Here is a 15,933-nt window from a genome sequence, read left to right as displayed (position 1 = left end):
GTTAAAATGTCCATACGACTCAGAGCAATCTACAGATTCAATGCAATCCCTATAAAAATCCAATGGCATTTTTTACAGAAATAGAAAAAATAATCCTAAGATTTATTTGGAACCATGAAGATCTGCATAGCCAAAGTAATCCTGAGAAAGAAAATAAAAAGAGCTGGAGGCATCACGCTTCCTGATTTCAAAATATATTACAAAACTCTAGTAATTACAAAAGTATGGTTCTGGCATAAAAACAGATATATAGACCAATGGAACCAAATAGAGAGCCCAGAAATAAACCCACACATACACAGTCAACCGATCTTCAAAAAGGTGCCAAGAATACACAAGGAAAGGATAATCTCTTCAACAAATGATGTTAGGAAAACTGGATAGCTACATGCAAGAGAATTTACATGCAAGAGAATTAAATTGAACCCTTATTTTATACCATACCCCAAAATCAACTCAAAATGGATTAACCATTTAAACATAAGATATGAAACTGTAAAACTTCTGGGGGAAAGCTTCATGACATTGGTCTACACAATAATTTCTTAGATGTAACTCTAAAAACAGAAGCTACAAAAGCAAAAAATAGACAAGTAGGACTGTATCTAACACACCCTGGATTTTGACACAAGCCAAAATCTGATCTAACTGAAATCCCAACCTTTTTTTCCTTTCAGATCTCACTTTCCTATACACCTCATTTCCCCCATCTTCCCCCATCTACTAGAGGAGTCTCCTGTTTTTACTTCCTTCCCTACCTGCCCTAAAATCAATGATGTGGTTACTCTTGTGACATTCCCCTCAACCGCATTCCTGCCTGTTGATCTCCAATACCTGACAAGATCCTATCCCTGAGTTAATCCACTAAGAGCATCTGGTGCTACAGGATATAAGAGCATAATAGTTTGAAAGAGGATAATGGGGCAAGTCTTCAGCTATACTGTCAGAGTAGTCCACCAGTCCTTAATATCCAAAGTCAGCTCATAATTTAACTCCTTTATTTTTGCTAACTTTCTATCTCTGCACTTCCAGCCACCAGGTTCCTCCCCTACTCTGGCATATAATCCCCTTACTTCACAGAAGAATTATAAACCAAGGAGCAGAAGTACCATCCAAATCCCCTGCTCTAACTATGATCTCATTTTCATCTGATGCTGTCTGAAACTCATTTAACTTTTTTTAACAATGGGAGAAATATTCCTCTTCTCCCTAAGACTAAATATTCCATTTTTTAAAATTCCTCTCTTTTCCTGCCCCCTCAAGGAGCTCACTCCTTGACATTAGTCTTGACAAATGACTTTTTGGATTTGATATCAAAAACAAAGGTAATGAAAGTAAAAATACACAAGTGGGAGTATATCACACTAAAAATTCTCTGCACAGCAAGGAAACAATCAACGAAATGAAAAGGCAACCTACAGAATGGGAGAAAAGATTTGTAAACCATATTCCTGATAATGGATTAATTTCCAACATGTGTAAGGACCTCTTATAACTCAAAAGCAAAAAACAATGAATAACGTGGTTTAAAAGTGAGTAAATGATCTGAACAGACATTTTTCCAGAGAGATGTACAAATGACCAACAGGTACATGAAAAGTTGCTCTACATCACTAATCATCAGGGAGATGCAATCAAAAACATGAGATACCACCTCACACCTGTTAAGATGACAATTATCAAACAGACAACAAATCTGACAAGGAGGTAAAGAAATTGGAAACCTTCTGCACTATTGGTAGGATTGTAAAATTGAGGCATACGTTATGAAAAATAGTATGGAGGTTTCTCAAAATATTAAAAATAGAACTACCATATGATCCAATAATCCCACTCCTGGGAATATGCCAAAAGAAACGAAATAGCTATCTCAAAGAAATACCTGCACTCCTGTGTTCATTGCAGCATTATCCACAATAGCCAAGAAATGGGAACAGGCCAAATTTCTATCTACAGGTGAATGGATAAAGAAAATATACACATGCAATCACATGCATGTGTGCACACACACACATACACATACACACACACATGGAATATTATTTGGCCTTAAAAGAGGAGGAAATTCAGCCATCTAAAACAACATGGATGAACCTGGGGACCATTATGCTTAGTGAGATGAGCCAGACAGATAAAGACAAATACTGTAAGGAACCACATATATATGGAATCTTAAAAAAAAAGAAAGTTGAACTCATAAAAACAGATAGTAGGTCAGTGGTTGCCCAGGCTTGTGGGTGGTGGAAATGGGGATATGCTGGTCAAAGGATACACATTTTCAGTTCTAGGATGAGTAAGTTCTCAGGATCTAATGTCCAGTATGGTGAGCATAGTTAATAATACTGTAAGATATACATAATTAAAATAATACTGCACTATACTTGAAATTTGCTAACAGAATAGATCTTTGGCATTCTCAACAAAAAAAATAGATAACTATTTTGAATTACCACATTGTACATTTTTAATATATTATACTTTTGTCAATTATACCTCAATAAAGCTGGAAAACAGATTAGTTTCCAAGTCTACTATTAACATAAATACATTACAAATAAATAAAACGTTTTCCCCAAAATAAGCTACAGCAAGAAAAATAAAATTTCATTTACAAAACTTTTAAAGAAGGTATCAGGGGAGTGTTCCGTCCTCAGGATACAGTATGTGGAACAGCTCCAACCCAGGGGGCTTGATTTTCATTAAGATTTCAGGTTTGAGGCACATCAGTGGTTCAAGGTGGCTAAACTGTAGTTCTGGAGAGGGACTGGAAAGAGATGAGGCTGGATAGCCAGGAGGTGACAGGGAATGACATTGTTGGTCACGGTTGACAGTTAAGGCAAGGGAAGCCACTAAATATTTTTATGCAAGGAATTAGCTAGCTGATTCGCATTTTAAGAATATGCCTCTGGCTACTATGTGGATGATTATCTGGAAGGAAATTGGTCAGAGGTTATTGTAATGATCTAACCAAGAAGTGATGAGAGGCTTAACTAGGAAGAGATAGGGAGGACAGAGTTTAACGAATTTAAATTTTAGAGGGAGAATTCATAGGACGTGGTGACTAACTGCATGCAGAGATGAAAGGAGAAGATGAAATTAAGAATGGTTGCTATGCTTTGTGCCTGGTTGACAGTTAAATGTAACCAAAATGAGGAACATGGGAAAACAGAGCCAGTTTGGAGAGAAAGACACAAGTGAATTTTTTGACATGTTGTATTTTAGATGCCCATAAAACCCACAGGTGGTGGTATTAATAAGCACTTGATTTTATAGGTCTGAAGCTCATGAGAGAGTTCTGTGTGACCAGTACAGACATTGGTGAGTCCTCAGTATGGAGATGGTGGCAGACATGGGGCAGGGATGGTAGTGTTATAGGAAGCACAGCAAAGGACCTCAAGGGGACATACCGGGAAAGGGAAGACGGAAGGAATTCTACTCTGCTCTGCCTGCTGCTCTTCATACCCCTTCCTCACTTCTCCTCCAAGAGAAAGGAGGGGTAATCTGATTGTCCAGATTTTAGGATATTGATGGATCATAAATAAGTAGGTGAAATCACTTCATGTTAAAAGATCAGCCCAGGCTTTTCTGCATCCCCCACCTCTGTGTGGTCGGTAGACCCAGTCTAAGCAATCCCTTTTCAGAGCCTACGTCTTTCTTACTGCATCAGTCAGGGTAAACCATTGTGCTGCAGTAACAAACAATTCCAAAAACCTCAGTGACTCCACAAGCAAAGATTTATTTCACATGTCACATATTTATTTTGGATCAGCTGGGGTCTCTGTTCCATGTCCTTATCATTCAGTAACCCAGGCTAATGGAGTCACCATCATCTGAAACATAGTGATAACCATGGAAAGGAGAAATTAATGTGGCAGAATGAAAATATAATCGTAAAGGCTTCACATTTCCTTGTCCAAGGCAAGACACATGGTCTTACCCAACTTCAAACTGTTCAGGAAGCATGATCCTCTTATGTGTTTAGAAGAAATACAACTGGAAATGTTCAAGGTCAGCTCCCTTAGGTGTACAGGCTGGGCAGTGGGCTAAAGGTAAAATGTGGAATTGGATTTGGGGAGGAGAGAGAAGCATGAACTTAAGCTCAAGCCTAAACAAAAAATAGCAAATCAACTTTATCTGAAGGCCCACATATATGGTAAACAAAGCACTAACTCAACTCAGGGTATAATTTTATTTGTTTCCCATCTTTTCCTTCTTCATGAAACTCACTAAGTGGGGGTGATTGCGATTGCAAAGCAATATTTGTGCCTTCCTAGATCCTCCAGCCAAATAGCATCAAGGACCATTCAAAGTGCACCTGCATGATAATAGAGTCCCTAATAAAACCAACAACCATATGGTTGGGTAGAATAGGAGTGTAAAAATGAACAGTTAAAGATATTGAAGGAAATCAAACTAAATGAAAGCCAAAAGAAGAGAGATTTCAAAAGGAGGGAGTTGCTAGAAGTTCAAGTGTCAATAAAGATTAGGAAAAAGAAGCCTTTGGATACAGCCACTTGGAAGCCATGGATGACCTTGGAAAGAGCAACCACAGTGCTGGGGATAGAAGCCCTTTCCAAGGATTTTCACCAGGGAGGGATGGACCAACACAGGACAATAACTAGAGACCATTTGTCAAGAAAATATATCTTGAGTGGGAAAACCTTGAACATATTGCATCCTACAGGAGAAGGATCAACATAGAGGACAAGTAGAAGGTCAAGTATTGAAAGAGTGAGGACTTTGAGGCATATCCATAGGCTCCAGCAATTCCACTTTTGGGTGTATATCCAGAAGGAATGAAACCAGGATCTCAAAGAGGTATCTACCCTCCTGTGTTCTTTGCAGCAGTGTTCACAATAACTAAGCTACAGAAGCAACCTACATGTCCACCAACAGATGAATAGACTTTTTTTAATGTGGTATATTACTTAGCCCTAAAAAAGGAAATCCTGCCATATGCAGCAACATGGACAAACCTGGAGGTCATGACGCTAAGTGAAATAAGCCAACCACAGAAGGACAAGTACTGCGTGATTCCACTTACATTAAGTATCTAAAATACTCAAACTCACAGAAACAGAGAGTAGAATGGTGGTTTCTAGGAGCCAGGGAGAGAGGGAAGTAGAGAGTTGTTGTTCAACAGATACAAGGTTTCAGTGACACAGGTGAATAACTCCTAGGGCTCTGCTATACAGCATCAGTGCCTACAGTTAGCAACGTTGTATTTTGTGTTTAAAAGTTTAAGAAGGCAGATCTCATGTTAAGGGTTCTTACCCTAAAAAAAAAAATCCAGCGCATGTCAAAAGAAATGAAAAGTTAAGGTCCCACAAATTCCTGTAAGTCAATGTGTACCGTTCTTTGTACATAATTTCTCAAAACCTGAAATAAGACAAATATTTTTTAACTGGTAAGCAGAAAAACAAAATCAGTACATTCATGCGATGAATGCCACTCAGCAAGAAAATAGATGCACCAACATCAGTGAATATGCTCTCCATACTGTATGATTCCATCTATATGACATCCTCAAAAAGGCAAAATCGCAGGGCAGAAAACAGCAGTGGCTGCCAGGGACTGGGGGACTTGACTCCTCTGTGCCAGCCCTTCCTTCCTTTGGAAAGAGGATGGGGAGGGGAGAAACACACCAGAAACTTCAGATCCCTCGACACACTCACAACCCAGCATTGGTACACGACTTTTAAATCCTTGATAACTTTCCACAACATTCTACTGTATTCCGTGGATAGACAAAGTGGGGATTAAACCTGCCAATTATAGACAGTTAGGCTGCAAATTGAAAGCCTTGGACATTCAGTGGCAGAGCCGGGGTGGAAACTGGCAGCCTTCATAATCATTGCCAATATAAAATAGACATATCACTCCCTCCAGCACTCTAGTTTCATCTGAGAAACAATGGAATTGGCTCACAGAGAATTTACCTGATCTGCAGAGTGGAGTGGCACGGGAGTTAATGATCCGGTGGGTAGCACGCAGCGACAGGGTAATTGAAGGGTTAGCACCATGGGGTGGTGGGGTAATTACCAGACTGATGGTTGAAGCCTTTGTTTCAGGTCCAGACAGCAATTAAAGACCCTGGCACAGTGCTTATTAACTAGACATCCAGGTGGCTGCGGGATTGTTCACACACTGTAATTTGCTACAGACCCTCGCTGGTCCCCCCCACCAGTGACACTGGCTCTGCAAACAGCCCCCCATAGATGAGTAAGGGCACCCCTCTCTCTGCTTAAAGCTGAACGGTTTTACCGAGCACGTTACATTCTGCAGTAGAGAGCTGCAGGATTATTTTTTTTCTAACAAAGATCTAAAAGTCTAATTTAAAAAGACAGCGGCACGATTTGCTGCAAGTTTCCCTGCCTATAAAGGAGCAGGCCTGAGGAAGTGGGGGAGTTTCTTTGTTGGGTAGTTTTTTTCCAATTTCATTGTCAGCAGTATTTCTACTTCCCTGTTTTCAAACATTTCCTTTGTTCTGTCTTTCTAAGACTCCAGCCACTGCCTGTTTGTATAGTAAATTCCCAGGAGGAAATCCAGTTGTATCTGTCAGTTCAGAACGTTTTCCACTTACTTTTAAGGAGAAAAGTCAACAACTCAAGAACCATTACAAAGGAGGGAATAGCAAAATGGCAGGTAGCTGCTTTAATTTTCTTTCAAAGGCTTCCTGGCCAGGCGGCCTGGCGGAGGCGGGCTGCAGGGCCGACATTCCGAACGATCTGCAGGCCGCAGCACAGTGCCGGGCTCTGCTTCCCACGCCTGCCATCTGCTTACTACCAATATGGCTGACCATTGACTTGTGACTCTTTTCTTTACATTAATGCACCTGTTTTTAATTACATAAACATATTTGAAATGGCAACGCTGTGTCAAGGGCAAGAAGAACTTCTTCTTTGCCTAAAAGGGATTTACAGGAATTGAATTGGGGTGGAGGGTGGGTACCCAAAGAGTGCTGTGACAAGGAAATGAACACCTGGGAAATGCAGCTGGGGAAAGTGGTGGGCAGAGGAGTGCCTGAGTGAGAACGGAGCCGCGCTGCCATGCACACCTGTCCCCTCTCCCACCCGCCCCCTAGAGATCGCCTGGGTCACACTTCCAAGAGCCGGACCACGGAACTCCATTGCCCCCATGCATAATACGCACGTACAGACAGGCACATACATCCCCCTCCAGGGCACCTTCTCCCTTCCTCTCTCCTCTACTACCCTGCACCCCAGGGCCCAACACTGACTCAGGTTCCAGGAGAGTAGCCAATATTTGTGCACAATAATACAACCCACTCCAGAACTGAAGTTAGAAATGGATTCTTCATTGTGCAGAAACAGGAATCACGTGGCTCTCCCCTTCCAACACCATGCAAAATAGCCCTGGGTGCAGGGGTTAAAATACATTATAGTTTTGGATCACATTGTACCCAGCATCTTGTAAGTTATAAGGACACTGAGAAAGGGGAAATTAATACTAATCAAGGAATGACAGAGAACTTTAAGCAGAATGCATTTACCTTGAATTTAGAAGGACAGATGAAGTCTTGATAAGAGGGGAAGGTTGAATGAGATTGTGGCTGGAGGGACTAGCCTGAACAAGGCTAGGAAGAGCAAAAGTGTCAGAAAAGAGCAAGTGATTGAGTGTGGTCACATGTTAGAGTAAACAGTGAGCAGTACAATTAGGAGACAAAGTTGAAAAATTAGGTTGGGAATAAAACATACTTTGTTACCTGTGCAATGGACAACCATTGGATATTTTCATGCAAAGAAAGAACAACCAGACTTAGGATTCAGAGTTATCTCTAGCAGTCATGCACAGCTAGAGAGACAATGCCATTTTATGGGGCTATGACTGTAGCTCATGTAATATGAAGGGGCTGGATTAAGGCAACGTCCATTCATTCGTCATTCACCCAACGAACATTTGTTGAGTCCCTCCTCTGGAGATAGAGTGGTTGGCAATAGAAAATTAGTTTACTGGGGAAGAAACAGTCCTTGATCAAACAGTCAAGCAAATAAATACAAAATTGAAGTGGCCCTTAAGTGCCATTTGGGAGGTACATGAGTGTGTTTGATAGGCAGGTCTGACCTGGTCTTGGGACTCTTCCCCAAGGAAATGACTGTTGAGCCAAGATCTAAAAAATTAATACAAATACTTGATATAAAACAGAAGAAAGGACTTTCCCTGTAGAAAGAATACACAAAAGCCCTCTGATTGCAGGAATATAGCATATAGGAAAGAAATGAGAGAAATTCAGGACTGGGAAACAACAGTGGGTGAACGTTTGGAGGAAAAGGAATCAGACCACGTAGGGTCCCTTAGCCTGTGTTAAATATTTGTGTCTTTATTTCAAGAGCAAATGGAAGACACCAAAGGGTTTTAAACAAGAAGGTGACACAATGGGATTTGCATTTATGTATGTATGTCTGTGTATACTTATAGTCTAATTGGAGACTTGCACAGAGAGGAGCAACATTCAGTGTGGAGAATCCCATCGTGAGGCAATAGTCATCAGTCTTGTGAGAGATGATCATACCCTGGACCAGGGTAGTGATGGGGGAACCCAGGAAAATGGATAGATGCAAAGATATTTAAAAGGTGAAATCAATAGGATTTGGCAGTAGATTGAACATGGGAAGAGAGGGAAAAGGAAATGACAAGGATAAGGTATGGCTTACATGGCTGGATAGATGGTGGTTATGTGCCCTGAGACAAGCAATGACGGGGAGGGGTGCATGTGCATTGACACACACAGATCGCAAGTCCAGTTTGGGAGATGTTAAGCTTGCCCATGTCTTTTCAGACACCCAGAAGAAGCTGTCAAGTCAACAGCCCATAGGAACGTCTGGAGTTCAGCAAGAATAGCAAGGAAAGGAAGGTATCAAAGCTGCAAGGTGCCATATAAACCATTTTCTGACCAGTAATGTTCAGGTCTCCCAAGGAAAGAACCATTGTATGCTGATTATATCAGTGTTTTTATTTGCAAGTAACTGGCTTAATTCAGACTGACTACAATATCAAGGAAAGTTGTTCTCTCATGTATCTGGAAGCAGTGGGGTAGGGTGGACATGTATGTTGTTGATGCAAAGACTCGTTAATGTCAGTGAGGGCTCAGATTCTTTCTATTCCTCTGTTTTGCCATTCTTGGTATTGTGTCCATCTTCAGAAGATGAAAGTCACCCTAAGTCTCACGATTACATCTAAACTTGACAAAGCCCAGAGGAAAAAAATGGACCAATGTGTTTCTCCCATCAAGTGTCATTAATTAGGATTGGCTCACAGGCCAATGCCTGGATCAATCACCAGCAAGTGGATGGAATTATACCTTGATTGGCTCTGACTAATGATCTGTGGTCATACGGATGTTGCATAGTCAACCACCATGTCTTTATGATGGAGTAGACTAGATAGATATAGATAAATAGACATATACATAGACTGATATGTAGACAGACATAATAATAAGCAATCATTGAGAGTTAGCTACGCCAGGTATTGCAGTATTTTCTTTCATGTATTGCCTCATTTAATCCAAAAACACAAGTTGCATTTTTTTATTCCCATTTTACTGATGCAGAAACTGAAACTCAGAGATGTTGAATAATTTGCTCATGGTTACACCAGTATTAAGTAGCTAAGATGTCATCACACGTTTAATTCCAAAACTTAACAGCTAGGTGATATTACTACCATTCCCTGACCTCTACCAGAATTTTTAATATCAGCATTAAAAAGAAAACATGTCATTTTATAAACACACACACTCATACACACAGAAAACATGTACACGTACAATGATCTTTTTGCAAAGATTCTCATTTTGAATTCTCTAATTTTGCCATATTCATTTACATGTCTACTTTGTAGTCACAGATTCGATTTTCAGCCTCTTTTTCCTCTTAACACCATGTTGTATATATTTTTATTGTCTCTATGGTCTTTATAATCACTTGTTAATAACTACATAATATTTTAGTGAGCGGCTAAACAGTGATTTAGTAAACAATTATTCTCCCACTGTTGGAGGTCATTTTCAATTTTACATAATATTGATAATGCTGCCTACATGAACTTCAGACATGTCAGATATCTTTCCTCTTCTGTGGAGTTATTTGTCCAGACAGATTAGGAAAAGTACCAGGCCAACAAGTATAAAGCCTCTTATAGCTCTGGCTATGTCCTGCAAAATTGCCTGACAAAAATGTCTCGCTAATTTGCACTGCCAACCACGGTCTATAAGTATGCCATTAACATAATGTCCAGCCAGTATGGGTTGTTTGGATGGCGACTATATTTTTATTATGTAACAGAGATAAAATGGAACCTCCATATTTTCTTCTGATGACCAGTGAGGTTGAATGCTTTCCTGTGCATTTAATTCCCATTCGTATGTCTTCCCATCTTGTATCCATACCTTTCACCTGTCCGATTTAGGAGTTTTAAACGGTGTGCACTGAGGGTATTCTGGGAGAAGGGATCCATTTAAGGGAGGGTCCGTGTGAAATGAAAAGTGTTTCTCTTGAAGTTTGGGCTTTTTAATGTCTGAGAATCTGTTCCAAGCACAAGGCAACGAAGCCATAGATGTGAGCGCCCTTAATGGGGCTGTGAGGAGATGTGATTGCCGAGATGTATTCGGCTCATTCAGGCTATAAATTCATTTCTTAGCCCGATTCCACTAAGTGCCATAAATAACTAGAGCTGTGTAAACAATGTCACCCAGGCACACGAACCCACCGAAATTAGACTTAAAAAATAATAGTAACCTGGTGTAGCTACTTGATTCTTGCATGTGTCATGCACCAAGATCACCCTTGGCCCCCCCAAAGCTGTACACACGAGACACACACATACGTATCCATACACACGCACACACATGCACACAACACACATACTATGGTTGCCTGAGGAATAAATGGTCTCATAGGGGGTCATTCTAATGAAGTGCAAGGAAATGGAGAAAGATGTTGACAGATAAATCATTGTTAGAAAAACATTAACATTTTTCCTTAAGCAATTCTTCAGCTCTAATGAGGACTTACTGGGAGGTACGTGAGAAAGTGGAAAGTAGAGTCACAGAAATAAGGGTTTGTCACCAGTTTTTCTATCAGCGCCCATCTTCTAGGTGAGGAAACATGGGGCTTTAATTGGGTAACTCCGTGGGAAGTGAAAATTAATAGACATACACAACCCAGACCAAGAGAAAACCCAATCAGGGATATGATGTAGTGACTTGAGTTTGCAATAGTGGGCATGAAAGGCAGCCTCCCTCAATGCTTATTAGGTGATTCTTAAAGGTTCAGGGAAGTAATTTTGTACAAATCACGGAGATGCATGCTATTGCCACTGGACCTTGCAAGGTGAGTTAAAGCAGCAATTTTAAATGATACATCTGTACACGAATCCCTCCTGTATGCCCAGCAATGAGGTTTTACCCCTGGCTGCAGCCCAGGGGGGTGGCGGGTCTTGGCCTAGGGTCAGCCTCACTCAGAGCCCGTGGTCTTGTCCTGCCCTGTGCTGATTATTCAGCAGTCACCATATTAGTGTCATGATTTGAGAGATAACCCCATGCATTTGCCTCATTAGCTTTTCACCCAGCAAACATTTGGGGGGTTGCAATAGACTGAATGTTTGTGTCCCCACAAAGTTCCTACGTTGAAATCCTAACCTCCAGTGCGAGAGCATTAGGAGCTGGGGACCTCAGGAGATAATTACATCATGAAGGTAGATTCCCCAAAAATGGTATCAGTGTTCTTGTAAGAGGAACCCCAAAGAGCTCCCTCACCCTTCCCCCACCTGAGGACACAGAGAGAAGACAGCCATCTCTGAACCAGAAAGCTGGTCTCACGAGACACCAAAACTGCCAGCACCTTGATCTTGGACTTTCAGCCTCCAGAAGTATGAAAATTAAGCATCTGTCGGTTACACTGCACCCAGTATTCTGGTACAACAGCCTAAACAGACTAAGAGAAGGGCCCGCCTTGTGCTGGACAGTGTGCTTGTGAATAATACACAATCCTTATCCTCAATTTGTGTTGGGTCTGGTGCAGGAGAGAGACTTTTTTAAATTAAAATATGGTATGAAACACACCATGGTGGGCGTAGGCAGAGGTGCTGTGGGGATACACAGGAGAGAGCTTGACCTGCCCTTAAGGGACTGAGGCTCCAAGAATTCTCCTGAGTCATCAGGACTCATACAGCTAAAAAGCAGCAGAGCTGGGTCAGCATCTGCCAAAATCCTACAGGCATCTGTTTTCCCATCTGTGAAATGGGAATAATACTAACTACCCCCATCAGCTTATAAGGGTCAAGTAAGGGAAAACATGTTCTATGATAGCCATGGCATGGGGGTGTTCTATGAAATTTAAAGAATTCAGTAAGTGCTATTTATGGTCACTGTTGCTATTATTACCAGGCTATGCCATGCCAGCCACAGGATTTGGGAGGGAACAAGGAAAACAAGAATAATAGAGATCAAAATATGGGTGTAATTTGATTAGCTTATCTGATTCATCTTCTAAGTTCATTCATTATAATCAATTAAAATCCATCAAAGGCCTACAATGTCCATGGCACAAGATAGGCTCTGGGAATAAGCAATGAAAAAAACAGTCAAGCCACCGATTACACATTCTTTACTCAATAATCTTCACACATGCCATAAAAAAAAGAATTTGGGGCACACACGGGCTTATAGAAGGGAAGCTGACGTGCTTTGGAAGGGCAGGGAAGGCTTCCCTGAGGAGGTGTCGTCAAGTCAAGAGCCAAAGGTTGAGTAGGAGTTCCAAGCAGAGGGAAGAGCATGTGAGGGAGGCCCTGAGCCAGGAAGGAGAGTGGCTGTAAAAGTCAAGGCAAGTGGAGTCAAGGAGCAAGGTCAGAGAACAGGAGCTAAGATCCTCTATACACAAGGAGGGATCTAGGCAACAAGGTGCCAGCAAGGTGCTCAACACAAAGGAATGCCACCGAATGACTTAACTTTTAAAAAGCTCATTGTGGCTAGCTGTGTTGGGACTGGATGGAAAAGAGGCAAGACTGGATGTGGAGAGTCCAGTGAGGAAGACATTACTCTGGTCCAGGAAAGAAAGGATGGAGCATAGCTTGGGGAGTTGACAATGAAGTTGAAGCACCTCAAGGATGTGTGCCAGAGAAATACAAGGTCCTCCTGATGAAAAACCTTTCCATTTAAACAAGGAATCCATTTCATCATCTAGCTGCGCATGAATACATTTCCCCATCCAACTGTGCATTCCCACCCCCCTGCCCCAAGGCCAGTGCCCCTTGCCCATAAAGAAGTCGTCAATAAATAGTGTTCCTTCACTCTGACCTCTAGATGGGATGTGCCATCAGTGAGCATCCCTTAGTTCTCAGATGGTTGTGTGCTGAGAAGCATGCCAAAGAAAAGTGCTTGGATCCAACCCAGACTGTTTGTCCTCTTCTTAAATGGAGGTCCTTCTTGTCATCTAATCCTGAGTGATTCTGAGATGAAGGCAACTTAACTTGTGTCATGCCATCCACACCAGATTTACCTGGAGGAAATTAAACTGCTGTGTCCATGGGGCCTAACCCTTGGCAGAGGAGAGATAGTGCTTTGTGCCCTCGTGCTTGCAAACAGTCACTTCTAACCAGTTCTACTCCAGTCAAGACATCCTCATAGCTCTCCCAGAGAAATACCTCCCCCTACTTCTTCAACTTCTATATTTCAAGGGCCTTCGGTGCTCTCTGAGCGGGACAGAGGAGAGAGATGAAGGCCACCTCTTTGTGTGGATTTCTGGGGCTATACAGAGGGCACTGATGGCATGGGTTTTGCCTGTACAATCCCACTAGCCATGGGGGAAGCCAACAACCTCATTTCAGAGCTAGGGACCCTGAAGCCTACCCAAGCAGGTGAGCTGGTGGCACTCGTCACAGAGCAGGCTTCCCAGAAACTGGGCCTTAGGTGGGGAGAAACCTGGAGGGGAGTGCGGAAGCAGGACCAGGTAGGAAAGAAATTAGACCACAACAGCACTTCAGGAGAATAGACTCAGCCTGATTCCTTCGGGAGCTCCGGGTATTAACTGCAGCACAGAGGGTGTCCTGCCCAAATGCCAGAGAGCTGAGGCCTTAATTCCACCCAGCAGTCACGGGGCATGGGCTGCCCCCTGGGGTGGGTGGGGAGCTTAAGCTCCCAGGCATCTCTGGGCAAGGACAATCATTCGTAGAAGAATGCAGATGGGAGCTGTTAGCTGCCAACACCTGCTGTAGCTATGGAAGGCCAGGGGGAGCAGAGAGCCCACCATGGGACTTGCACGGAGCATCAGAAGCATCTGCTACAGAGTCTGTGACCCTTCCTAAATATTCATGCATTATGGGGATGGTGGTTAGGAATGATGCTCAAAGGGTACCACGTATGAACAGCCACTCTCATGTGATGCGGTCTTGGGTAAGTGACTTCCACTCTCTGAATCCCCATGACTCTTTTGCTAAATGGGTTATTGGTCACTAGGGACTATAAAATCCTTACAGGTTCTGTGTTTCTGACATGGATCCTACGCTCTTGTTAAATTCAAGTTTGTTAGAGAGTTTCCCTAACCATAGATTACAACCTGGAAACATTTTGGTCTCTGCCACCTTGGAACCCAGAAGTGTGTGTTTGGTGGAAAATTCAGATATGGACTGTGGGGAGGTAAGTGGGGTGATGGCCACAAGCCATAGACTGTGACGCCCTCCAGGACAGCGGCTATAGCCCCTCATTTTTGCATCTCCAGGGCCCAGCCAGCAACTGGCATTTAAAGTCTGTACAAAGAATAAGAGAGAAAAAAGAAAAAGGTAAAGATAAAGGAGGGGGCCAGGGCAGTCAGGCAAGTATCTGGGAAGTGCTATAGTAGTTATTTTGATCCCCCAAATGTCCTGACTTTAGGTAGCAATAGTATATTTCTAAACATGTACAAATGAACCTGAAAAAATGGACAGGGAGAGAAGAAACGTCCAGAGAGGGAGGAAGAAAAACAAGTATGACTAATACCCCAGAACCCATTCAAGGTCAAGGGGACAGGGGCAGTAGTGTCTCACCTGCCAAGAAGTCAAGCAGACAAGGATGGGCGAGTTCCCGCTGGATTGGTCAACAAGGAAATGACTGGCAACTCTCTTCAGCAAGCGCGGCCCTTGATTCAGCGACCTTTCGTTCATTGCCGTGGTGGTGATCACCAAGGCAGGGCTGGCAGGGGCTACAGGAGGATGAGAATAGGAGACCATGGCAATGCTGGAGAGAAGGGACCCACGGATTGTTCATGCACCCCCACGTGGGTAATGGAATCCTGCTCAAACTGCCCCCCCAGCGCACCCCCTCCCAAGTAAGGAATTGCAGCTAATGTGCAAACATTCCATATGTTCTGATTAGCTACAACCTCATTACCATGCTCTGCCTTGCAATGTAGCCCTTCGGTTAATGAAATCTGGTGCTGGAGCAATGAGTCCACGTAGGAGAGGAGGCTGTGATGGTGGCAGCTGAGCTTTAGTTCTTTCACTTGTGATTCCTACTTCCTCCATCCTCATCCTAGAAAGAGAAAGGGCTAGGAGAAGAGGGGAGAAAGGAGACAGAATTTGAAACAGCCTCTAAACCCAAACAACAAAAACAGCAATTGCTATATTTCAAAGCCAGTGCAAATGAGACTAAGCGGCCGCAGAAGCCAAATGGAAATCATAATTCTTCCAGTCCCTTGCTGCTCCGACACGTGTAATAGTTTTGGCAGAGAGTCAAGGAAAACGGGGGCCAAGCCGCGGTATGTTTCAAAGAATCTAAAGGCTGCTTGCTGTGGGGAAGCCAGATTTCTGCCCAGCTTGGAGGGGGGACATCCGGACTGAACTGAACGGTCGCAGTTCTCCATTGGAGAAGGGTCCCGGGCCTTTGACAGACTGGAAGCCTGCAAGAAGAGGCGGGCATGTTTGTTGGCAACAGCAGGC

General features: G+C 42.8%; 1 long non-coding RNA gene across 2 annotated transcripts in view; it reads right to left on the bottom strand.

The window, feature by feature from the left end:
• LOC118915464 (uncharacterized) overlaps positions 1-15,538 on the bottom strand; it is a 66,344-nt gene extending 50,806 nt beyond the window's left edge. For both annotated transcript variants that reach the window (XR_008991912.1, XR_005026081.2), the window contains exons 1-2: positions 15,386-15,538; positions 15,043-15,197 (exon numbers count right to left, since the gene is read on the bottom strand). This is a non-coding gene — a long non-coding RNA (uncharacterized LOC118915464). The remainder of the gene's footprint in view (positions 1-15,042; positions 15,198-15,385) is intronic.
• Between the last annotated feature and the right edge of the window lie 395 nt (positions 15,539-15,933).

This window comes from Manis pentadactyla, chromosome 10, assembly GCF_030020395.1.
Source record: "Manis pentadactyla isolate mManPen7 chromosome 10, mManPen7.hap1, whole genome shotgun sequence".
NCBI lineage: Eukaryota > Metazoa > Chordata > Mammalia > Pholidota > Manidae > Manis > Manis pentadactyla.
This window is presented reverse-complemented; position numbering and strand designations above follow the sequence as displayed.